The sequence below is a fragment of the Ictidomys tridecemlineatus genome, chromosome 1 (genome assembly GCF_052094955.1).
Source record: "Ictidomys tridecemlineatus isolate mIctTri1 chromosome 1, mIctTri1.hap1, whole genome shotgun sequence".
Taxonomy (NCBI): Eukaryota; Metazoa; Chordata; class Mammalia; order Rodentia; family Sciuridae; genus Ictidomys; species Ictidomys tridecemlineatus.
This window is the reverse complement of record NC_135477.1, coordinates 42002685-42025674: the sequence shown is the minus strand read 5'-3', so window position 1 is coordinate 42025674 and position 22990 is coordinate 42002685. Positions and strand designations below refer to the sequence as shown.

The following is a 22990-nucleotide window of genomic DNA, read 5'->3' as shown; positions in this document are numbered from 1 at the left end:
TTCAAAAAGGTGGGGAGGGAATTGGCCCTGATTCTCACCACTGGTGTCAACACCATAGCTTAGTCACTTTGTGTCAACTGTTTACCCTTGTGATCCTGTGGCTGATTGGAAGCTGCAGCTCTTTGCCACTGCCTAGCATCATGCATATTGATAGCCTGGGATAAAATCAAAATTTAAAATCCAATGTACACTTTCTACTAAATTTGTATTGCTTTCAAACCATTGTAAAGTTGAAGAATTGTAAGTTGAACCATCTTAAGTCAGGACCATTTGTGCACATGTGACACTTCTGTTTGTTTTTCTCTTGCTGTTCTGTCTTTTGTTATAGGGAGTCCCAGCTATGAATTCATGAAGCGTGGAGGGAAAAATTAGCTTTTCTTCCCCGCAGTTCCTTTCTTGCAGAACCACAGGAAGATACTTTGGGTCCGGTGATAACATAGACACGATGGATTTGGTTACAAAATTTAAATAAAATGAACGAAGGAGGAAAATAGATGAATAATATTTATTTTGGAGTAAACAAAGATTTGTTACTCTCATAGCTTATTTCACAGTGAGATCTCAGGTTATTTGATATGGTTAAGAATGAATTCTATGGCGGTGGAGAAAGCAAGAAAAATGTACTCATTGAAAACAAAATTGTAAACTTCCTTTTTGAGCTCTAGCTAAATCAGCTCTCTACTTATTTCCAGAAAACACATGCAAAGCCTCAGGACAAACTGAGAAAGGACTTCTTTTTGCATTTACCCATTAAAAGATAAGATTTGATTTCCCTTATGATTTTTTTTAGCCTATCAAATCAAGTAAGAAAATTAAGCATATTAAATATCACATTGACTTTTTTAACATAAAAAAATCCTTGCCTGAATTTTTTATTATTTCTTTCTCTTTATAGCTCAAGCTAAGAAATCCTTTACTGTTTCTAAGAAGAAATATTCACAAATTCTGAAAGTTCCACTAGATTTTTAGAGTTCTAACTTGTGAGTGAAAAACAACTCAAAATCAATGAATTCCTACCACACAACAAAGAAAACAACTCTCGAAAGTCAACAAAAGCAAGTATGAGGAGTACCTGGAACTTGCCTTCCGTCAACGAAGGCTTTCCTTGGATTGCAGAATCTCAGTAAGTTAGTGCTTTTCACAAAGTAAACAAAAAGAACACTGATAAATAACAATAAGGATGAAAACCTAAGCCTTTCCTTGGTAATTCAGCTGATCTATGTGTAGTAAATTTTATATAAATTTGAAACTCAGGAGTGAGGATTTAGATCCTATTAGTCCTGATAGAGGAAACAAGTCACCTTTCAAAGGAGGCGATACTATTCTTTTTAACCATATAACTAATACGGAAATAGTTGTGTTAACATGATTTCAGATCTTCATGTCATTGCTCACAAAGTTCTTCATCCTATGATACTGGTTTCTAGTCTTTAATAAAAATGATAGTAGTAAATAGCATACACTGAAGGTCTTAGGAAGAATGAAGTCCTATACTGCCTTGCATCTATTATCTCATTTAATGTTCACTCATCCTCACTAGTTTATTTAATAAATGCTCATAGGATGTCTACAATAAGGCCCATATTTTTCTCAGGTCCTGGTAAAACACTGTTATGAAAACAGAAAAAAAAAAAATCCAATGCTAACCTTCAAAGAGTTTCCAACTCCACAGGCAGGCAGTATGATAATCCCAAAGGTCCAGAAGACAATGTGCCTTGCTCATAGATTCCAGAGGAAGGTGTTGGAGCTAAGGCTCAACACAGGGCTTGCCAAAGGCCTCCCTATTGCTGAACTGCCTCACTCTTACCTTTCCTCCTCTAAGCTCCATCCACTTTCCTCCTACCTCTTCTCCCATCTCCTGCACTCGGTAGTTCCTGGGATGCAGCCTTGATCCAATGCTTTGCCTTGATTTGTACAAAGGGCACAGTTGTCTCTCCCCTGGATTCTAACTGCCTAAAGAAAGGTGTCATTTTAATATGTAATCTTCACTTCTCACTCCCTACTACCAATTGGATGCTACTAACACTGTCTAATGAGGAGCAGAGTTTCATTCAATGTGGAATAATGGAAAGGATGCTAAATTTGAAATTGGAGTAAGAATGTAGACAGACTACGGTGTCAGATGGGCTGATAGTGAAGTCATTCTCAGTTCCTCCCCATATACAGACTTTAGGGAGACCAGATCGACAATGTATTAGTCTTTAAGCTCATCATTATGTGATAGAATGAAATAAAATCAGTATATATGTTAAAATGATTTTTAACTCTGGCTCATGAAGCACACAACCTAGGCCAACTGGGATGGGACACTGACCCACCCTGATTGCCACAGGAATATGGAGTAGTATTGTGCAGCACAGTAGAAAAATCACTGCAATGTGGGCTGTGTACCAACAGCATTGGCATCAGCTGGGAACTTGTCAGAAGTGCAAAAATTAGCTGGGCATGGTGGTGTACCCCTGTCATCCAAGCGGCTGGGGAGGCTGAGGCAAAAGGATCACAACTTTGAGGCTAGCCTCAGCAACTTGATGAGACTGTAAGCAATTTAGTGAAAACCTATCTCAAAATTAAAAAGGGCTGGGTATATTGCTCAGTGGTTAGGCCCCTTCTGGGTTCAGTCTCTGGTTTAAAAAAAAAAAAAGAGAGAGAGAGAGAAAAGAAAAAAGAAACACAAATATTGCTGGATCTGACTTAGACCTACTCAATCAGAAACGCTGGAAGTGATGCCCAGAAATCAGTGATAAAGAAGCCCTGAGAGTCACTCTTTGACCGCAGGAAGCCCCTGCTGCACTGAAAATCTAAGTCTGTGGGTTTGAACCAATTACTTGTTACTCTCTGGTAATTGGTTTATAAGCTGATAAAATGCTGGGCTAGATAAGTGATTGTTAAGGCTTCTCCCACATTTGACTACATGTAATTCTGCTCTTAAGAACTGCTGGTAAGCTTATTAATAACTTATATGTCTGACACTTTGTTAGCTGCGTGATGGATAGTATTTTGAATAATTATAGAAAATTTATAAATTATAAAACAAGTTTAGGCAACTTATGCAACTTGTTCAGGACTCTAAAATAGGTTTTTATGAAGCTAGGACCAGAATCCAAGATGTTCCTCTCCAAAACTATGTGCTTAACCACTTAGCATAAACCCATTGGAATGCTGTTTGCATTGCTAACTGCAGAGATCAGAGTCAGGAACAATGTATTCTGGTTTTTCCTTGGTGGTCTTGTAACAGATTTTCCATGGATTGAATTAAGTACTCACAGAAGAGGATTCTAGTGGAGAAAGATGCAAACCAAAATCCAAATACTGCTGTGTTGTGGTGACCAAACTTCTCTTTTATATAGAATTTTGTCCCCCCCCCAAAAAAAATAACATCCCCTCATCTGATTTTGAGCCAGGGGAAGTAATGCAAACATTTAAATGTGGCCTTGAGCGTGCTACTGCTTGAGCCACATCTCCAGCCCTAAATGTGGCCTTTTAAATTGTTATTTAAATGTATATCGCTTAAAAAACTAAGAAGTCAATTGGGGGGGTCCCAAGTTTAATATGAATTTAATTTAATGTATATATTGTTTTGAGCATCTTCAGGGGAAGGAAACATCTAGAGGTGTAGTTTGGGGAATTTTAGTTTTGGCTAAGACTCAGATTCTTATTTAAAATGAAACAAGTAGTTTTCTCTGTCCATTATCTTATATTGATAGGTTTAGCTGGATTAAGTCATTTTTTTGACAATCTATTTTATATACTTCATAACACAATGTAGATAACTTCAAATGAAAACCAAGGAAACCCACATTTGAGTTTCATCTCCTCTAAGTCTTTATTTCTTATCTGTAAAATAATGATAGTTTTAATATCCCTATTTATTTCCCAAGGGGTTAGTAAAAAAAAAACCAAGTAATATAATATAGGAGATACTGTTATTTATAAGGTACTTGATTTTGTTTTTAGCCTTAGTACTTTATGTGTGAGGAATCTACAAAGTTGTTATAATAAAATACATTTTACGGGGATCTATAGCACAGTTTCCAGCATTAACAAAGAACCAAGTACACATTTTATTTAAGTAGTAAGATGAAATAAATAGGCTCTTTTTATGTTCATCTGTATTTTCAGCCTTTGGAAATATTTTATCATTTAGTAGAATTTTATCTCCTATGAATTTTTATTTACGATCAAGTTTCCGGATTTGAAAGTTTAAGTGATTTAAACATGTTTATGTAATGCTTTCTATACTCCAGACTGGATTAGATTCTGGGAACACAATAGTAAGCAACACAACTCTGAGGAACGTGTTGTTCAGTGGTTCAAGTGAACTCACATCTAAACATCCAATTACCATGAAGCTTAACAAGTCCCACGATGATAAGATGATAAGGGGTGCTGGGAAAGGAATAGATCTGACCGATACATAGATGACATAATGGGTGGAATTTAGCGAGAGTTTGCTTGTGGGAGGTGAGAGAGGGAGAAACCAAGAATAACTTTGCTTGGGAGGACGGGTGGATAGTGGTAATGTTATGTGGGGTAGAGATTTGAAGAGTAGCAGGTCTTGCGTGGGAAGGTGATGTGTTTGCTATTGAATGCAATTATTTTCAGGTGTTTTCAAGATACTCCGATAGAAATGGCCAGTTGACAATTGATTTACGTGGGTTGTACTACAGAGATAGATGTTTTAACTTGGGGATTAGTATTTAGGAATCATCAGCATATAGATAATAACTTTTCCATCTCCACCGTGTGACGGCAATATAAATCTCTTCAAAGAAGACCTATGGTTGCAATATAGGAATTTGTCAAAATTTTTAGTTCCCATCCAGGTGTTCCTATTTAAATAGACCCGGGTAAGCTCACTATTCCATAATGAAATCTGAACAGTTAACCCATTTACCTTCATCATTAGGATATGAATTTATGTGAGGGTGGAGATGTATTCTCACACTCAAAAGAGTTGTGAATGCCAGAAGAGAAATCTCGGCCTCCTTCAGTGAAAGGCTTCCCTTTACCAGTGCTCAGCAATCTAAGAAGAGACTTTAACAAGGGACGCCTTGCTCAGGTGCTGTGGGAGCAAAGCTGGGTCGATATTTTAATTTGAGTCCTACAATTATGGATGCAGATAGCATTTCTTGACTTTGTGTTGGCTCTTAATAGGATGCTCAGCACGTATTTCATTTTAGAACAGTTGCTCCTGAAGACCCATTTAATACATAAACCCCAAATTGCTCTTGTGAACATCTGATTTTCAGATGCTAGAGGCTCTGACTGCTGCTGTTTTTTTTGTTCCTTCACCTGCACTTGGTCCAAGCACTCTCTCTATCCCTTAAGCCTTGCCTCACACAATTAAGACATTTGAAAATTTTATTGTGTCTTAAGAGGTAAAGATTATGTCTTTTAACTTATATTTTTTTCAAACTTTATCACGAAATAAAATAACAAAAATAGCAAGATAAAATTAAAAATGAAAATAAAATTAAGAATTCCTAGTTCAGGCTTTACCCAAAATAATCAAATTATCAAATTAACCTCCTTTTCAAATGTAGCTTTCTTGCCCCCAAATAAACATGACAACAGTGCATATCTTTGGGTAAAGCCTAGGTTTACTCTTTGGAATTGTTTTGTGTGGCAAATTAGGAGTGTAATTGTTGGACCAAACCAGTTGTCACCTGATCCCCACCCCCACATTACTTTCCAAACTTTTCAACCATTTTTCAGCACCACTTATTCATTATTTTGTACCTTTCCAATCCATTTCCTCACAAATTCCATTTCTTGGTCTCGTGTTGATTATCAGTTTTCTAGGCTTAGTCACAAACTTTACCTTAAGGTCATTTTATCACACTGCTATAAAAATGTTTTTATGGAAGAAAGAGGGAAAGAATGAGAAGACTTCTGTTTAATTTTAAGTGTTAGAAACAAAGGTGATATTAAAAATAATCAAGGGGCTGAAATTGTAGCTCAGTAGTAGAGCGTTTGCCTAGCATTTGGAGGCACTAGGTTCAATCCTCAGCACCACATAAAAATAAATAAATAAAATAAAGATATTATGTTCATCTACAACAAACAAACAGACAAATAAATAAATCAAGAGCTTGTTTGCTTTAGATATGGCCCAATCAGAAGTAGTTTCTGAGCAATCAGACTGCCCAGCAGGGTAAACAAACCATACTGGACTATGGATTTGGTTTTACAACAGCCCTAGCTAGGAAGACAGACAGATAATGAATTGAAAGTGAACATATAGTTGAGAAATCATAACTGAATTTAGAAGCTTACCCTGAGATTGGGCTTTGGCAACAATTCATTTCAAGTCATCAGTCTCTCCATCAACTGCCAAGCACTGCAATGATTAGACTATGAAAAAGATATAAAACTTAAATAGTTAACGAAAATTGAAGAGATGCTCAATCTTAGTTATAATCAGAGAAATGCAATTTAAAAGAAATAAATCTAATTTTTTTGCTCAATATTGCAAAGACTGTTATGTTAGATAATTCCTGGTGTTGGTCAAGATGGAGAAAAGAAAATGTTAACTGCTATTGAAAATGGAAAATGATGTCTTCTTTTTGTAGAGCCATCTGGCAACACTTTGAGAAATGGAGATTGAGTATTTTATGGGAGCCAGGGATCCCATTCACTCAGGATAGTAGGCTGACAAGGGTGAGAATATTTACTGCCATTTGTTGGAAAGGGGCCAGGGATGCCTACATCCATGGTAATGGATAATTGAAATGTGATATATGGGCATAAAACCATATGATCAGATTTTAAGACACAGTGCTGTGTGATGCTATTAATAAATAGAAATATCTATGTGCAACATCATCTATATAAATTAAAATATTTTATTTAAAATAACAAATTGCATGGTAAATGTAAGTCTGTATATGTAAACAGAGATGGCAATGAGAATGATTGATTGGTAGATCATCTGAAAGGGTTGTTGGTCATTTCCCTCCAAATGAGACTTTACCAGGAACATACATCAGGCATCTTTGAGAAGATTGCTATAGAGGAGGGAAGGTAGTAGGGATTGAATGAGAGTAGATGCAATAAAATTTTAAAAATGGGAGGCCTAACATGCAAACTTGATGATTGTGTGCCTTATTTTGAAGAGCATGATTAACACAATTATCTGAATGGAGGGCAATAGAATGAAATACAAGAAAGAAAAAACAAAACAAACAAAACACCCCACCTACCCCATTATCAACAAAGAAAGGAAGGAGGCAGGGAGGGAAGGAGGGAAGAACAGAAAAAGAGACACATGGAGAAGAACACATGAATCCAGTAGACATGAAAACAGACATAAAGTATAAAAGCTAAATAATAAGTTTTTTTATGATAAAAAATGTATATTTAGAATTCACTAGTCAGGTTCAGTTTAGATGATCCCAGTTTTGTTGGCAACACCCAAAGCATCCTAATCAAGAGCCAGTGGGAAGTGTGTCTTCTTCTCTCCATCAGGCCTGACCTGATTGTCAAGGATGTTGACCTTGGCCCCATCAGTGTCACAGAACTTTCTCTGGTGCTTGTTGGCCTTGACATTTACAGTGAGCACAAGTGTGTGGTCTTCTGTCTTCCTCTGGCACTCAGTGTTCAGGGGGAGCTTGCTGATTGCAGAGTAGGTGAGCTTGTTTCTCCTGGGGGCACTCTTTGGAGGATATTTGGGTTCCTTCTGCAGCTGCAGTGCCTTGTGCCTCTGAAAGGTGGTTGATCTAATTTGTTGTTGTAGTTGTTGCTGTTTGTGACAGGACATTTTTTGGCACTTCCTTTTTGGACTTTGAAGACTTTATTTTGGCTTCACTTTGGCTTCACTTTGGGAAGAGCAGGTGCTTCCTTTTTTGCTTCTGACCCCCCTTGGTGAAAAAGTAATATGTAGTATTTCTACAAAAGTAATATGTAGTATTTCATGAAAAGGGTACATAAATAATAAGTTAAATGTTATATTGTGTGCATGTATAAATATGTAACAACAAATCCCATCAATATGTACAACTCTAATGTATCAATGAAAAACATAGAAAAAATTTAAAAAATAAATTAAATGCCTCAAAAATACAGTTGCAAAAATTTTGTAAACAATATTAAAAAGCAAAGCTCGGAAAGCATATTTGCAAAATATATGACAGTCAAAATCATGTTTCATAGCATATTAAGCAACCTTATAAGCATAAAACATTTATAGTATAGTCAGTACATAGAAAAATAATTACAAATTGCTAATACTTTTGTGAAAAGTTGCCTGAAATTATTCATAATAAAGTAACATAAACAAGAATAATTTGATTTTTTCACCTATTAAACTGTCACAAAGTTTCACAATTTCCAACACTGTTGAGTAGTGGATTTGGGAGTATATAATTGGTAAAACCACATTTAAAAGACAATTTGGCCATTTTAATCAAAATTTTAAAAGTATATTTTATTTGACTTAAATGTTTTAGAAATGATTCTTGTAGTTATCAGCAAGTGTATTTTATCTTCAGTAATTTAAGTTACTTATTTAATTTCCAAATCCTTTATTTTCCTTATATGTAAAAGTTAGGTAATATAATGATTACTTTATAAAGTTGATGTGAATATACGTGAATCACTTAAAATAATGCCTGTTATGTAGCAACAATGACAATACTACTATCAACAGCAGTATTATGATGATTACTATGGCTACTATTCGTTATGTTTATTGAAAGAATATTTTTGATATCCAAATAAAACCACTAAAAAATTAATTTTATCATAATAACAGTTGAGGTAATTGTGATATATCATCTAATGGCACATCCTATGTGTATAATAAAATGAAAGGTTTCAATAACACTTGGTTAAGTGAAAAAAAGAATCTTCATAACAGTGCATATTTTGCATGTTGATTTATATGAAAAGAAAAGTATATGTTATATATGAGAATATATAACTGTTGATGAAGATTATTGATGGAGATAGAGTAGCAGGGAAGTTTTTTAAACTGCTTGAATTCTTAAGTTCTTTGTTATTTTTATAATGATAAAAGCACCATCATAATAAATACAAACAGGAAATATTTATTGATGTGGAAAACCACTCTCAATATATACTTAAATGAAAATAGCAAGTTCCAACAGGAAACACTTATTCATCCTGCAATTCTTGTGGACATATCTTAGGAGAGAAAAGATTTCTCATTCATTGCAAAGTTCATGGCTGAGGCACCTATAATAAAAGGTTAAAAAAAGAAAAAAACATACAGATTTATTTAACGGGAGCCTTCAGAAATGAAGACCCAGAGAAAAATAGAGAACTATTTTTGTGGACACTCGTTCAGAAGTATGATCAAAAGACAAAAGGGTGAAATCCAGGGGTCATAAACTGGGAACTAGCAAGACTTGTTTGTTCAGCTCCTTTCCTGTGTCCCCGAGTGACTTTCCTTTCCTCCAGGAGTAGGGAGGACCCTCTGAGGTAAGGGTCATCTTCTAACTTACTTTGGGAGAAGGGCTCAGAATTATTTTATGGTCTGATTCAGGAGAAAAGATGGAAAGATCAGATAGCCCTCCTGCCTCTGCTATTTCTTCAAATGCCAAGGTGCCATATTTTGTGTAGTGTATTCTCAACCCATCAATAAATGCAAACCTTTTTGGAAAGCTACACACCAACATGTACACACACAGTGACACACTAGGAAGGTTTTGTTTTTCAGGTCTCTCTTATTTCTACAAAGTTTAAAAAAATAATGCAAATATTATTTTGATACAAGATAAATAATTATAGATATTTACATCTATTTGTAGGTAGGAAAATATTAATATTCTCTATCTCTAAATAAAATTAGCTGTTGAAGTCTTTTGTGATTTTCTGTATCTTCTATTATAAACTCCTATTAATATTTAAATTAGATAATATTTAAATGTAAATGGCATCATGTGGGTTTAATTTCAGCTTTGAAAATTCTTAGCCATATTGAAACCGTCTATTTAATTATTTTTTCCTGAGGCTTTGTTTGCTTATCTACAAAACCTGAAGATCAAATTAAAAACAAATATGCAGACCCTTTGGCAATTTTGTCAACTCTTTTCAAATGTTAGTTGCTAATGTGATAAAGTTGTAGGAGAACATCCAGAGCATCGTGTTCAATGATGGTTGAAAATATTCCATAAAATCAAAAAATAAAACAAAGATCCTGCTGTAATTAATTATTTATTGCACAACTAGTTGAGTTCAGAAGGCTCCTCTTCTCCACCAATTTCCTTTGTCAGCCTTGTGGCAACACTTAAATGGTTTTAATCACATCTTGGGAAAATGACATTTTCTTTTGTGTCTAAAATAGGATGTTTGATGTTACAGAGGGTCAATTAATTTTTAGCTTTATTAAGTGGAATAAGACTTATTAATCATTGTTTTATCTAAAACAAATAGTTTTGTGGCTATCATATTTTTTTTTCTTGCATTTGTGAAATGAAACTTTAATTTGGTTCTCTGATCTGAGAGTGCAATGGGGATTAAAATGGCTCTAGAATGATCTCCTTCAAAATCTCTCCCAATAAGATTGCCTGGCTGTCTGCTCTTCTTTCCTTTTCCTTCCTCTTTGATAGTGTGTCTGTGAAACTGAATTTTCTTTTATCTGGAGACAGTTGACTAGATCCTTTTGTGATTTGGATATAGTTAGATAATCAGAGTTGAGATTTTGGAATTCATGTCTTCCTGTAGTTTGTTTCCTTTAGAGGATGCTTAAGGTTCTGAAAACCAACCCTGGGTTCAAGAAGCTCTGGGTGCCTTAACAGAGATGGTGACTTTCAAGTGCTAATTGACATGTTTTGAATTTCACAGGATGCTGGGATCACCAGATGAGACACCCAGAGAGAAATATCAAAAGCTCTCTCCTTCAAAGGAGTTCCATAGACAGTTTGTTGGGAGTGCAAATTGGTGCAAATCTTCTGGAGAACAATATGTTAGTAATTTATCAATATTTTAAATATATCTGTGTTTTGAACCAGCAATCCTACTACTTAGAATACATTGTGAATATATAAGCATAAGTTAGCCAAACTATAACTATAGGACTGTATTCCCCTCTTAGTTACAGTTTTTCTTTCTGTGGTTTTAGATAACTTTGGTGGAGAAAATCCTCAATGGAAAATTCCAGAAATAACTCATGCATTTTAAAATGCTGTTTTAAGTAGTGTGATGAAATCTTACACTGTTTTGTTCTGTCCTGACCAGGATGTGAATCATCTTTTTGTTCAGCAGATCCCTGCTGCATGTACTACCTGCTGCATGACAGTTAGAATGGGGAGGTGGGTAGGCAGAAAGTATCCACCTACACATAACTTGTTATAGTATGTTCTTATATTGTATAATATTGTTATTAGATGTTCTTGTTATTAGATATTCTTGTTCATCTCTGACAAGAACAGTTTAGAAGAAGACAAGGTTATTCGGGGCTCACAGTTTCAGAAGTTTAGTCCGTGGTTCGCCAACTGCATTGCTGTGGTCCAGAGTAGAGGAAAGCTGCTCTGTTCATGGCAGCCAAGAAGCAAAGTGAAAGAGGAAGAAGCCAAGAAGACAAGATATAATCCCCAAGGTTATACCCCCAGTGACCCATTTCCCTGTCACACCCTACCTGCCTACAGTTTTCTCCTAGTTAATCCTCCAAATAAGGATGTACTGATTAGGTTGCAGGTCCCATAACCTAATCATTCCATCTCTGAACATTCCTGCACTAACACAAGTGCTTCTGGGGAGAAACCTCATATCCTATTCATAACAGGGCTGTAGAGATAGGAGAAGATGTAGTATCCTCAGAATTCCATACTGCCCATGATTTCAGGCATTACAGGATGTCCTGGAAAATGTCCCCCTCAGATAAATAAGAACTACTGTGTATTGATATTGTTATGATTTAGATATGTGGTGTCCCCTCTAAGCTTACATGCAAGAAAGTTTAGAGGTAAAATGATTTGGCTATGAAACCTTAACCTAATCAATGCATTAATTCCCTGATAGGAATTAACTGGGTGGCAACTATAGGTAGGTAGGGTGTGGCTGGATGAGATGGGTCCCTAGGGGCATGCTTTTGGGGTTTATATTTTGTCCAGGTGAGAAGAGGTCTCTCTCTCTCTTAACTTCCTGTTGTAATGTTCTGAAATACTTCTATCCATCACACTTTTCTGAAAGTATGTTCTGCCTCACCTCAGGTCCTGAGCAATGGAGTTGACTGTCTATGGACTAAGACCTTTGAAACTGTGTGTCCCAAAGAAGCTTTTCCTTCTTTAAAATTGCTTGTCAGGTGTTTGGGTCACAGAAAACAAACAAACAAACAAACAAACAAACAAACAAAAATAACCTGACTAAAACAGATTTTCTCTAATACTAGACAAAACTGTCCAACATGTTAGGATGGTAAAGAAGAAAAGAAGAAATATCCTTATTAATGAAATATGCATGCTGAAGAATTTAGGGAGTGTGATAAAGCCCTCCCACGGTTGAATCTAGGGGGTGAGTATATGGATATTCATTGTGTTATTTGTATTTTTATTCATGTTGAAAATGTTAATAATAAAAACTTTCAAAAGACCATCCATTGAGAAGACACTGAAAAAATAAATTATGGTCCTACTTACATAATAGCAACTATATAGTTGTCAAATATAACAAAATAAATATTAGGTATATTTTTGGTGAAAATGACAAATGGCAGAAAATTATTCATTCCCAGAGTATTTGAAGAGGTTTTAAAAATAAGACTCTGGAGATATGATAGAATTAAAAGCTCTCCAGAAAGCAGAGAAAAGTTTTTGAAGGCATCTGATAGCTATTGAACCAATCAGGCTTTAAATGCCCAAGATCCTGGAGAGAAGAAAACCTTGGGGTTGTAGACAACTGTAACTCCTTTTTTCCTCAGGGCATTGCCTATTCTTGGTACGAAGCAGTGTTGATTCTGCAAGAAAAGAACCAGGGAGAAGATTGTAGTTAAATGGGAAAGAAGCCAGCAGAAACTTTGGCAATCTCACAGAACCAGAGGGGCAAAAGTTAAAGTTTGGAGATGCAAAGTAACCAGAGTATGGAGTTGGGACAGGATGGCATAGAAAATTTAGATCCACATGGAACCATTTTTGTCCATGAGGCATTTGCCAAATTCTTAAATTATAGGCAGGAATATTAGATGGTGAGCAGAAAGCTCATGAAAATCATAGTTTTCTACCATTGCATGATGCTGATAAAAATCACCCTTCAGAATGCACAAAAAAGCAAGCCTTAATAAGACCCCTCAGGAAAGTACAGGGTAAGGGCAAAGGAGAACCACAAAAAGTAAAACTTCACGAAAACTGTAACTCAAATTAAGTCAGGCCAGACCCTGGTTAGGTGAAATTTGCCTGACTGTACTGTGTCCACCAAAGGTAGAGTGAAGCATGTCTACGGGAAGATAATACCTTCTGAAGACTCTCTAGTTCATCATGTAAAATGTCCAGCAATCCATCAAAAATTACCAGACATTCCAATAATAATGACCAAAAGAGGGGAAAAAAAAAAGACCCACAGAGGATCAAGGTATTAGAGTTGTGAAAGACAGACTTAAAAGTAGCGGTGACAAATAGTTTTGAGAAAATAGATAATAATGGCTTTTATTAAAGTGCAAATGTAATTATTGAAAGATGAAATAATAGTAAAAATTTAATAGATGAGTTTAACATTATATTACATCTAGCAGAAAAGAGGATCAGTATACTGGTCAGTGAAAACGTCCCTGACTGAGTATCAATGTCTGGCTGAAGCACAGAAGAAAAAGGACAGAAAATATGTGAGTGGAAAAGACAAATGGATGTGGTGAGAAAATCTAACATATGTGCAACTCAAATTCCTGAGACCAGGGCAAATAAGGCTGGGTATTTTCTATAAGTGTAAAAAAAAAAAAAACCCTTGTTACAGATTCAAGAATCATGAAAATACCAAGAAAAAGATACATAAAAACATTATAATAAAATTGGCAAAAGCCAAAAAGGATATTCTTAGAAGTATATAGAGAAGAATACATTAGATAGGAAGTTCCTTAGACCAATAGACTGATGCTGTCTCCTCAAAAGAAATGAATGAAACCAGGATATGACTGAAATACATCTTTAAAACAACAATAACAAAATAAACTCAGCTTCTGATAAAGAATTCTCAATGTATCAAGAACAATTTTTTAAAAGTTTTGGCATTTTGAAGATATTTGCATACACAGAAAAATTAACTTAATTACTAACATTGACCCACTAAAAGAAACACCAATAGAGCAGGAAAATAGTCATAGAAATAAATGAAGGAAATGAAGGAAAAACAATGAAGAGAGTCAATCTCTGGATAAACATAATGTGTGTGTGTGTATATATATACACACACACACATGAAATCAGGAGGGGAACTCAAGTGTTCTGAGTATTAATTCATAATAAAGTGGTATGAGTAAAGATCCTAATATAATCAAAAGTAAACCTTTAAAAGGAGCAATAAAGAATACTTAATTAAAATCTCTATAAAGGGAAAATAAAATAATACAAATGATGATTAATCAAAAAAATACAAGAAATGCGAAAGAAATGTAAAAGAGGAGAGAATAAGGCTCCTATAACACAAGAATTAAAACCAAGAATCAATAAATGGGGTGGAATCAAACTAAAAAGTTTCTTCTTGGCAAAAGAAACAATCTGTGAAGTGAACAAAGAGCCCACATCCTGGGAGCAATTTTTTACCCCTCACACATCAGATAGAGCACTAATCTCAAGGGTATATAAAGAACTCAAAAAGCAAAGCACCAAAAAAAAAAATAATAATAACCCAATCAACAAATGGGCCAAGGACCCGAACAGACACTTCTCAGGATATACAATCAATCAACAAATATATGAAAAAAAACGTTCATCTTCTCTAGTAATTATAGAAATGCAAATCAAAACTACTCTAAGATATCATGTCATTCCAGTAAGAATGGCAGCTATTAAGAAGACAAACAACAATAAGTATTGTCGAGGATGTGGGGAAAAAGGTACATTCATACATTGCTGGTGGGACTGGAAATTGGTGCAGTCAATATGGAAAGCAGCATGGAGATTCCTTGAAAATCTGGGAATGGAACCGCCATTTGACCCAGGTGTCCCCTCTCCTCGATCTATATCCAAAGGACTCAAAAATAGCCTACTACAGGGACACAGACATATCAATGTTTATAGCAGCACAATTCACAATAGCTAAATTGTGGAGCCAACCTAGATGCCCTTCAGTGGATGAATGGATAAAAAATTGTGGCATATATACACAATGGAATTTTACTCAGCATCAAGAAAGAACAAAACCTTGGTATTTGCAGGTAAATGGATGGCATTGGAGGAGATAATACTAAGTGAAGTTAGCCAATCCCCAAAAAACAAATGCCAAATGTTTTCTCTGATATAAGGGGGCTGACTCATAGTGGGGTAGGGAGGTAGGGAGGTAGGGAGGGGGACCATGGGAGGAATAGATGAATTCTAGATAGGGCAGAGAGGAAGGAGGGAAAGGGAGTGGGCAGGGGATTAGCAAGGATAGTGGAATGTGATAGACATCATTATCTAAAGTACAAGTATGAAGACACGAATTGGTGTCAACATGCTTTGTATACAACCAGAAAAACTGTGCTGTATATGTGTAATAAGAATTGTAATGCATTCTGCTGCCATTTATCTTTTTGAAAAATTCACAAAAAATAGAATGATGACAGTTATAAATAAAAATATATCAGAAATTATAGAAAATTCATTTAATAGACTAAAATTGATGGACTCTATGGAAATCAAAACCCACCAAAATTCTTCATTCGAGAGACATCCTTATGCATAAAGACACTGAGAAGTTAGAATTAGAAGGATGAAAAAGGTATGCAAATGCTCTCTAAAAAGATAGCTGCAGTCCAATAGACAAAATGTAATCTTTGAAATAAAGACAAATATTTTACAAAGTATGTCAGAAATATATGAAAGTTTCCAAATTTTGTTCATGTGTGAAATATTAATCAGACATAGAAAGAATGAAATCCTGTATTGTGGCAACATGGATAAGTCTGTGGGGTATTATGTTAAATGAAATAGGCCAGACACAGAATAACAGATACTGATATTCTCACTCGTATGTAGAAGGTAAATAAGTTGATCTCATAGAAGTGGAGAGTAGAATAGTGTTTACCAAAGACTGGGAAGAGGAGAGAAAGATAGAAAGAGGTTGGTTATGGGATACAAAATTTTAGTTGGATAGAAGAAATAAGTTTTATGTTATATAGTATATAGGATGACTATAGTTAAAATAACATTGTGAATTTCAAAATCGCTATAACAAAGGATTTTGAATGTTCACAATAAAAGAAATGATAACTGAGGTGGTAGATGTACTAATTACCCTGATTGGCTAATTACAAATTGTTTACAGTTATCAAAATATGATTCTGTATACCATGAATACATTCAATATTTTATATGAATTAAAAATAAATAATTTTTCTCACATAGTAACATAGCTTCAAAAGTGTAAAACAAAAATTGGGAGACTAGAAAGAAGAACTAGATAAATTTATAATCTATAATCACAGTGAAAGAATATGGAATATTTGAAAGATATAACTAAAGTTTTTGAACTAATAAACTAATAAAATTTAGAAACTTTTACCGAGGAGTAAGATAATGGATATTGTTTTCAAGTGTCCATGGAACATTTATCAAATTTGACTCTATGTGGAGCTATGTAGCAAGAATCACTAAGGGTAACCATGAAGGGAACAATCATATTTCTATTCTTTGATTTCAGGATCCATGAATTTTAGCTATGTACTGGATGTTGTTTAGGGAAGTTCATGGAAGTTCATGGAAGGCATTGCTTCATACCTGGATGGCACAGCCACATAACCTTAGTTCTGTAACTGTATCCTCAAAGGGACATCAAGCATCAGGCTTGATGCTTCCGCACAATGGAAAACTAGCAAGACCATTGAATTCTGTAAGCATCAGCTCATTACTGCACATCACTTTCAGAATACAGTGTCAGTGGATAAGGTGTTGTTAAGTCCATGGATGATTGTTTTGGCAGAAGCATTGTGTGCAGGCAAATCCACAGCTAGAGTGCTTTTTCTAAAGAGAACAGTTACACCCCTTTCATGATGATAGTGGTCCATTATATAATCATCTTACCACCAAGTAAGTGGTTGATCATCCCAGGGATGGATGCCCTATCAAAGGTTCAGTGTAGGTCTCTGCTCCTGTAGAGTGGGCACATAACATGACTATCACCAGTTGGTTTTGATGAGTGGAAATCCATTTTGATAACCTCATTTACTGCCACTGTGACCATGAGCCTACTGGGTAATGACATGGTGGGGCAGAGGCTGGCTGGTGTGCATCCAAGTAAGTCATCTTACTGATTTTATTTTGAAAATCAAAATCCTCTTTTACGGAGGATGACTATATTTGGTAATAATTTAGATATGACCCAAGTGTCTTCACATTTTTTACCAATTCAGAGGGATCTATGTACATACCTCTTATTCAGAATTGGTCAACAATTTTCCAATCATGTTCTTTCCAAACATCTGACTATTCAGATAAGCCATTGTCTCTAGCTCCTCAACTCACTTTTTTTTTCTACTTTTGAGAAAAATAAACATCAATGCATTACTCAACATTGCTTAACATTCCTGATCACTGGAGGATGCCTGTTGACTATTGTCTTCCAAGAATGTCCAGAAAGAGATGTGGTGTCACAGGCATCCACTTTTGGGTATGTTGCATATGATGCACAGTTATTTGTAAGCCTTAAACAGAAGTTTTATTTTTCTTAGCCAATTAGTCAAAAGAAACTGCAGGTGAAGCCACTGTTGTGGGCCAGGAGAGAGAGGATTTATAGCAGTAGTAGGGTCCATGAGAATTTGAGCCATGTCCCCTTGCAATGTACTTGTGCCTGCAAGTCCTGCTTGATCTCAATATCATATATACTATTTTCAACTGAGAACAGAGTACTACTGTGCATGCCCAACTTTATGATTGTTTAGCCAGACAACACTCTGTTTATGATTTGCAGCTTAGGTTGTGTTAGAGCTTGGAGGGTCATTTTAAATGTTCATTTTCTATCAAGTCAAAAGCTAATTCTCAAAAGGAAAGTATTTTTCTTTTTTTTTAACTTTTATTATTATTTTTTAAATATATGACAGTTGAATGCATTAAAATTCATATTATACATATAGAGCACAATTTTTCATATCTCTGGTTGTATACAAAGTAAGTTCACACCATTTAGTGTCTTCATACATGTACTTTGGATAATAATGTCCATCACATTCGACCATAATTTCTATCCCCATCCTCCTTCCCCTCCCCTCCTACCCCTCTTCCCTATCTAGAGTTTGTCTATTCCTCCCATGCTCCCCCTCCCTACCCCACTATGAATCAGCCTCCTTATATCAGAGAAAACATTTGGCATTTGTTTTTTGGGGATTGTCTAACTTCACTTAGCATTATCTTCTCCAAAGTATTTTTCTACAGAGCAGCAGAGCAGGGTTGGATTTTTTTCTGAAGATTTTAGGGGAGAATCCATTTCCTTGCTATTTTTAGCTTCTGTATGCCACATGCATTTCTTAGCTGCTTTCTGGCTCTCTCTTCCACCGTCAAATGCAGCAACATCATCACGCTTTTCTCTGAGCTGTGACATTGTCACAGAGAAAGAGCTGAGATGAAGTTCACAGCTGAGAAACCAATCTTAACTTTTAAAAACACATTTAATTAAATTGGGTTCACCTGGATCATCTAGGATAATCTCTAAATCTCAAGATTTGTACCCTTAAGAGCATCCACAAAATTTCTTTTGCTGTGAAAATAACATATTCAGAAATTCTGGGATCTAGAGTATGGGTGTCTCTGGAAGTCATTTATTTGTCTGCCACAGATACTTGCTATTAATTAATTCTATTCATCATTACACTGGAGATCTTAGCCAGAGAAATAAGGCAAGAAACAGAAATAAAATCATGAGATCTGAAAAAGAAGGAAAATATAGTCATTATTTGTAGAGGATTTTATTGTACCTAAAACACACCCCAAATTTTTAGAAATAACAGCCTATCAGAAATAGTTAATGAATTAGTAAAGTTACTTGATATAAAATAGGTATTAAAAATCAATTTTGTTTATATAGCAACAAAGAAGAAAAAATAAAAATTTTAAAAATACTGCATTTACTGTAATAAGTACCTAAAACAAACAAACAAACAAAAAGCTGGGATTAGATTGAATAAAAGATATGAAAATCTTTTCTGGTGAAAACTACAAAAGTTTATATAGAGAAGACTTGAATAAATGCGCATGCATGATATGTAAGGAATAGAGTTTGTAGGACTAACACATTAATGTTTCTAACTTTTAGATTCAATGTATTGCAAATAAAAATACTATTTTTTCAGGAATTAATAGGTAATTAAAAATTCATGTAGTAATTAAAAAGGTAAAAAAAACAATTTTGGAGAAAAAATCTGGAAGCTCTCAAACTATCATATTACAACATGATAGAATTAAGAAGGTGTGTTATTGGTACCAGGTTAGATAAATTATTCATAAAACAGAATGAAGGACTTAGAAATAGACCTACTGGAATGGTATGGTGGAGAGGAGACTAGTGGTCTTTTCAATAAATATTTTCAAGTCAATGAACTATACATCTGAAGAAATGTATTTTAATCTCTACCTCTCACATAAAAAATCAATTACAGGAGGTAGCTTGCACAACTAAACACAAAAGAACAAGGAGCTAAAATTTTGAAAGTAAACACAAGAGAGTTTTAAATACTGAGGTTTCAAAGAGTTCTTTAATGAGACATAAAAGCACTAATCATAAATATAAAATCGTTGGACTCCATTAAAATGAAGAAATTCTGTTTGCCAGAACACATCATTGGGTGAGCAAAAAAGCAACTAACAGAGTGAGAGAAGATATTCATGAATATATAAAGAAATCCTAGCTACCAGTAAAAAGCTAGTAGATAATATTTTAAAAACATAGGCAAACGATTTCAACAGACACTTCACTAAGCAACTAGTCAAATGGCTAATAAACAAATGAAACGTTCAACTTCATTAGTCACAGGGAAATGTATATTAAAATCATAAAATAATTCCAGTACATACTCATCTTAATGGCTAAAATGGCAAGCACTAAAAATGTTGTTGGACGTGATGTGCAAAATCTAGAACTTTTATCATCACTAGTGGCAGAATATTTATTTTGATAAATGAGCAACATTATCTAAAGCCTAAGAGCCAACAATTCCATTTTTGAATACATACTCAAGAGAACTTTGTATGTATATGGGTCTGAAATGTATGTAGTCAATTCTGCTATAATGTTAACATACATGTTCATAAAAGTCACAGCATTATTCAAAAGCACATAATAAAACTGTAGAGATTCCGGGACAAGTAAAATTAGAAGCAAAATCTTCATCAGTGACATATAAAGAAGATAGGAACGTAATAATGGTAGTGTAATTTTAAGCACATTAAATAGTGTAAAATACATAAATACTATAATAAACATGATACATTAAGTTGAAAAAGATCTAAAATTTCCTTTTGAAGTGAATGTCAAGGATTGCAGCTTGTGAATTATTATGAAATGGTAGAAGGAGTGTATTTAGTTTCTATGGTTGCCATATAACAAATTATCACAAATTTAGTGGCTTAAAATAATATTTATTGTCTCACAATTCTAGAAAGCAGAAGTCCAAAATCGAGGCATATGCAGGACTTCACTTCCTCTGAAGGCTGCTGGGTGAATTATTTTTTTTTTTCTTTTCTCAGTCCTAGATCTGTGGCTACTTCCCTCTAACCTGTGTCTCTATCTCCATATAACTGTTTCTTCTCTCTATGTCCTCTCTTCTTCCATCTAGGGAATTAATGGATTTAGGACTCAACTGGATAATCCAGAATGATTTCATCTTGAGATTCTTAACTTTTCTATCTGCATAGATAGAATTTATTTTCCAAATAAGTTCACAGTGACAGGGTCTGGGATTTAGGTCACAAAGGCGCATTTTTGGACCATTCAACCCACTACAGGGGGTTATCAAAATCTGCAATCTTGGACTGTGTTTTTCTGTCTTTGAAATAAAAGTCCTTTAAGGCATGTGTGCATAATAGATACCCGTTTCATGAAAAACAAACAACACATACAAAACTTCTAGCACATAGCCTTCTTCTTCATTTAACTTTTTCTGTATCACTGCTGAGAATTCTACTGTGGCTTTCTGGTTTGCAGTCTCAGCTTTGTGTGAGAGTTGAAGTTTTGGAAAATTGCTGCATGTTTAAAACCACAAAATAGTTGCTACTATCACCAAAAGTAGTCAATTTAACAGGATCTGAAAATTTCTGTTTAAAGTCTTTGTGCATAGATGGTGCTTTTTCTTTGATTGCAAGAAAGGTTGACCTTGTAATTTTTTTTTTTTTTTTTACTGTTTGGTCTTCAATCCATATTCTCTTACTATTTTTAAAAAACATTTCTTTCAGCTTGTTCTTATTGACTTCATAGCATTTGAAGTGGTTCCAGCCTTTCTGGGAAATAAAAAACCCTTTGTATTATTTTTATAGCCTTGTCTTACATGGTTCAAATGTGCATTCATTTATGACTATTGCTCATAAGTTACCGTATGTTCTTTCATTTATTTTAAAATGTCAAATTTCTAGGTTCTCCTAAATATTTAGAACTTAAATGTTGTGTATTCTTTTTGATGTTTTTCAGCTAAGCATAGGATACTTAGAAATGTTTGGGGTGTGGATGTGTGTTTAATAGACAGAAGTTTACAAATAATAATAAAATATAACTTTGTAGAACATACTTAATGAACTGATATGACAGATAACTGTCTGAAGTGTTTGCATGTGTGTGTCTTATATGTATGTATTGTATGGATTAGTTTGGCCAGGTGAAATATTAAATGTTCAACTACTGTTTTGCACAAACAAAAGTGGAGCAAAAAACTTACATTTATGCTCAACTTGTGCTCTAATATACCATTTATAATGAAACAAATTAGCGATTTTTAAATTTTTTTAATTCTAATTTGTTGTATTTGACAGCAGAATGCATTACCGTTAGTGTTTTCAAAGTGAGCCTTACAGCATAACCAACTATACTAGAATGTACTAGAACTCTCATGGCAATGCTATTTCCAAGATTCCCAAGTTGGAAATTACTCAGGCACCTGTCAACAGCAAAATGGGAAAATAAATTTTGGTAGGCACACAAGGGAATACTGTATAGCACTGAGAATGAGTGTCCCACTGCACACAAAAATATTGATGTACCTCACAAACATAAAATTGAGCAAAAGAAGACAAACATGAAAGTCTATACACTGAATGATTTTAATTACGTAAGTGACAAAAATAGACAAAACTAACTTAAAAGTCAGGAGAGTGTCTCCTCCTAAGTGTGATGAGGTTTCAGTGGTGCTGGTTAAACAGGAGAGTTCACTGTGCCAAATCACTGAACTATGCATTCAAAATAAGTGCACCCTTTGTATGTATTATATATCTCAAAAAGAAAATATTTACAATATCTATTGGGAAAAGAAGGCCCCAAATGACATCAGCTGGTTCTGGAATCCAATGAGTGAGTTCAAACCCTAGTCACATCACTTACTAATTGTTTGGCCTTGAACAGGTGACTTAATTCCCCCTGTGCCTCGTTCTCATTACCCTTACCAGAAGACAAATAACAACAGTAATATCTACTTTGTGGGGTTGTTGTGAAGAGTCAGCAAATTAAAAGTGTAAAACTCCAAAAGTAATACCTGGCACAACCTGAGAGCTGATGGAGTATTTGTAATTATTTTTATCCTTTTTTTGGTAGAATATATTTTTACTAAAATTATACATGGGGGCCACCTTTCTGTGTCTGGTTATTACTTGAAGCTTTAGGATTTAAGGAGGGCCCTATAGTTTCTAAAAGTTTCCCCATTACAAAGTTG

At 34.7% G+C, this 22990-nt stretch overlaps 1 long non-coding RNA gene across 1 annotated transcript in view; it reads left to right on the top strand.

The window, feature by feature from the left end:
• The window catches only part of LOC144375190 (uncharacterized), an 84738-nt gene that overhangs the window by 3558 nt on the left and 58190 nt on the right, over window positions 1-22990 (top strand). Inside the window, exon 2 of the long non-coding RNA XR_013434676.1 lies at window positions 896-1123. This is a non-coding gene — a long non-coding RNA (uncharacterized LOC144375190). The remainder of the gene's footprint in view (window positions 1-895; window positions 1124-22990) is intronic.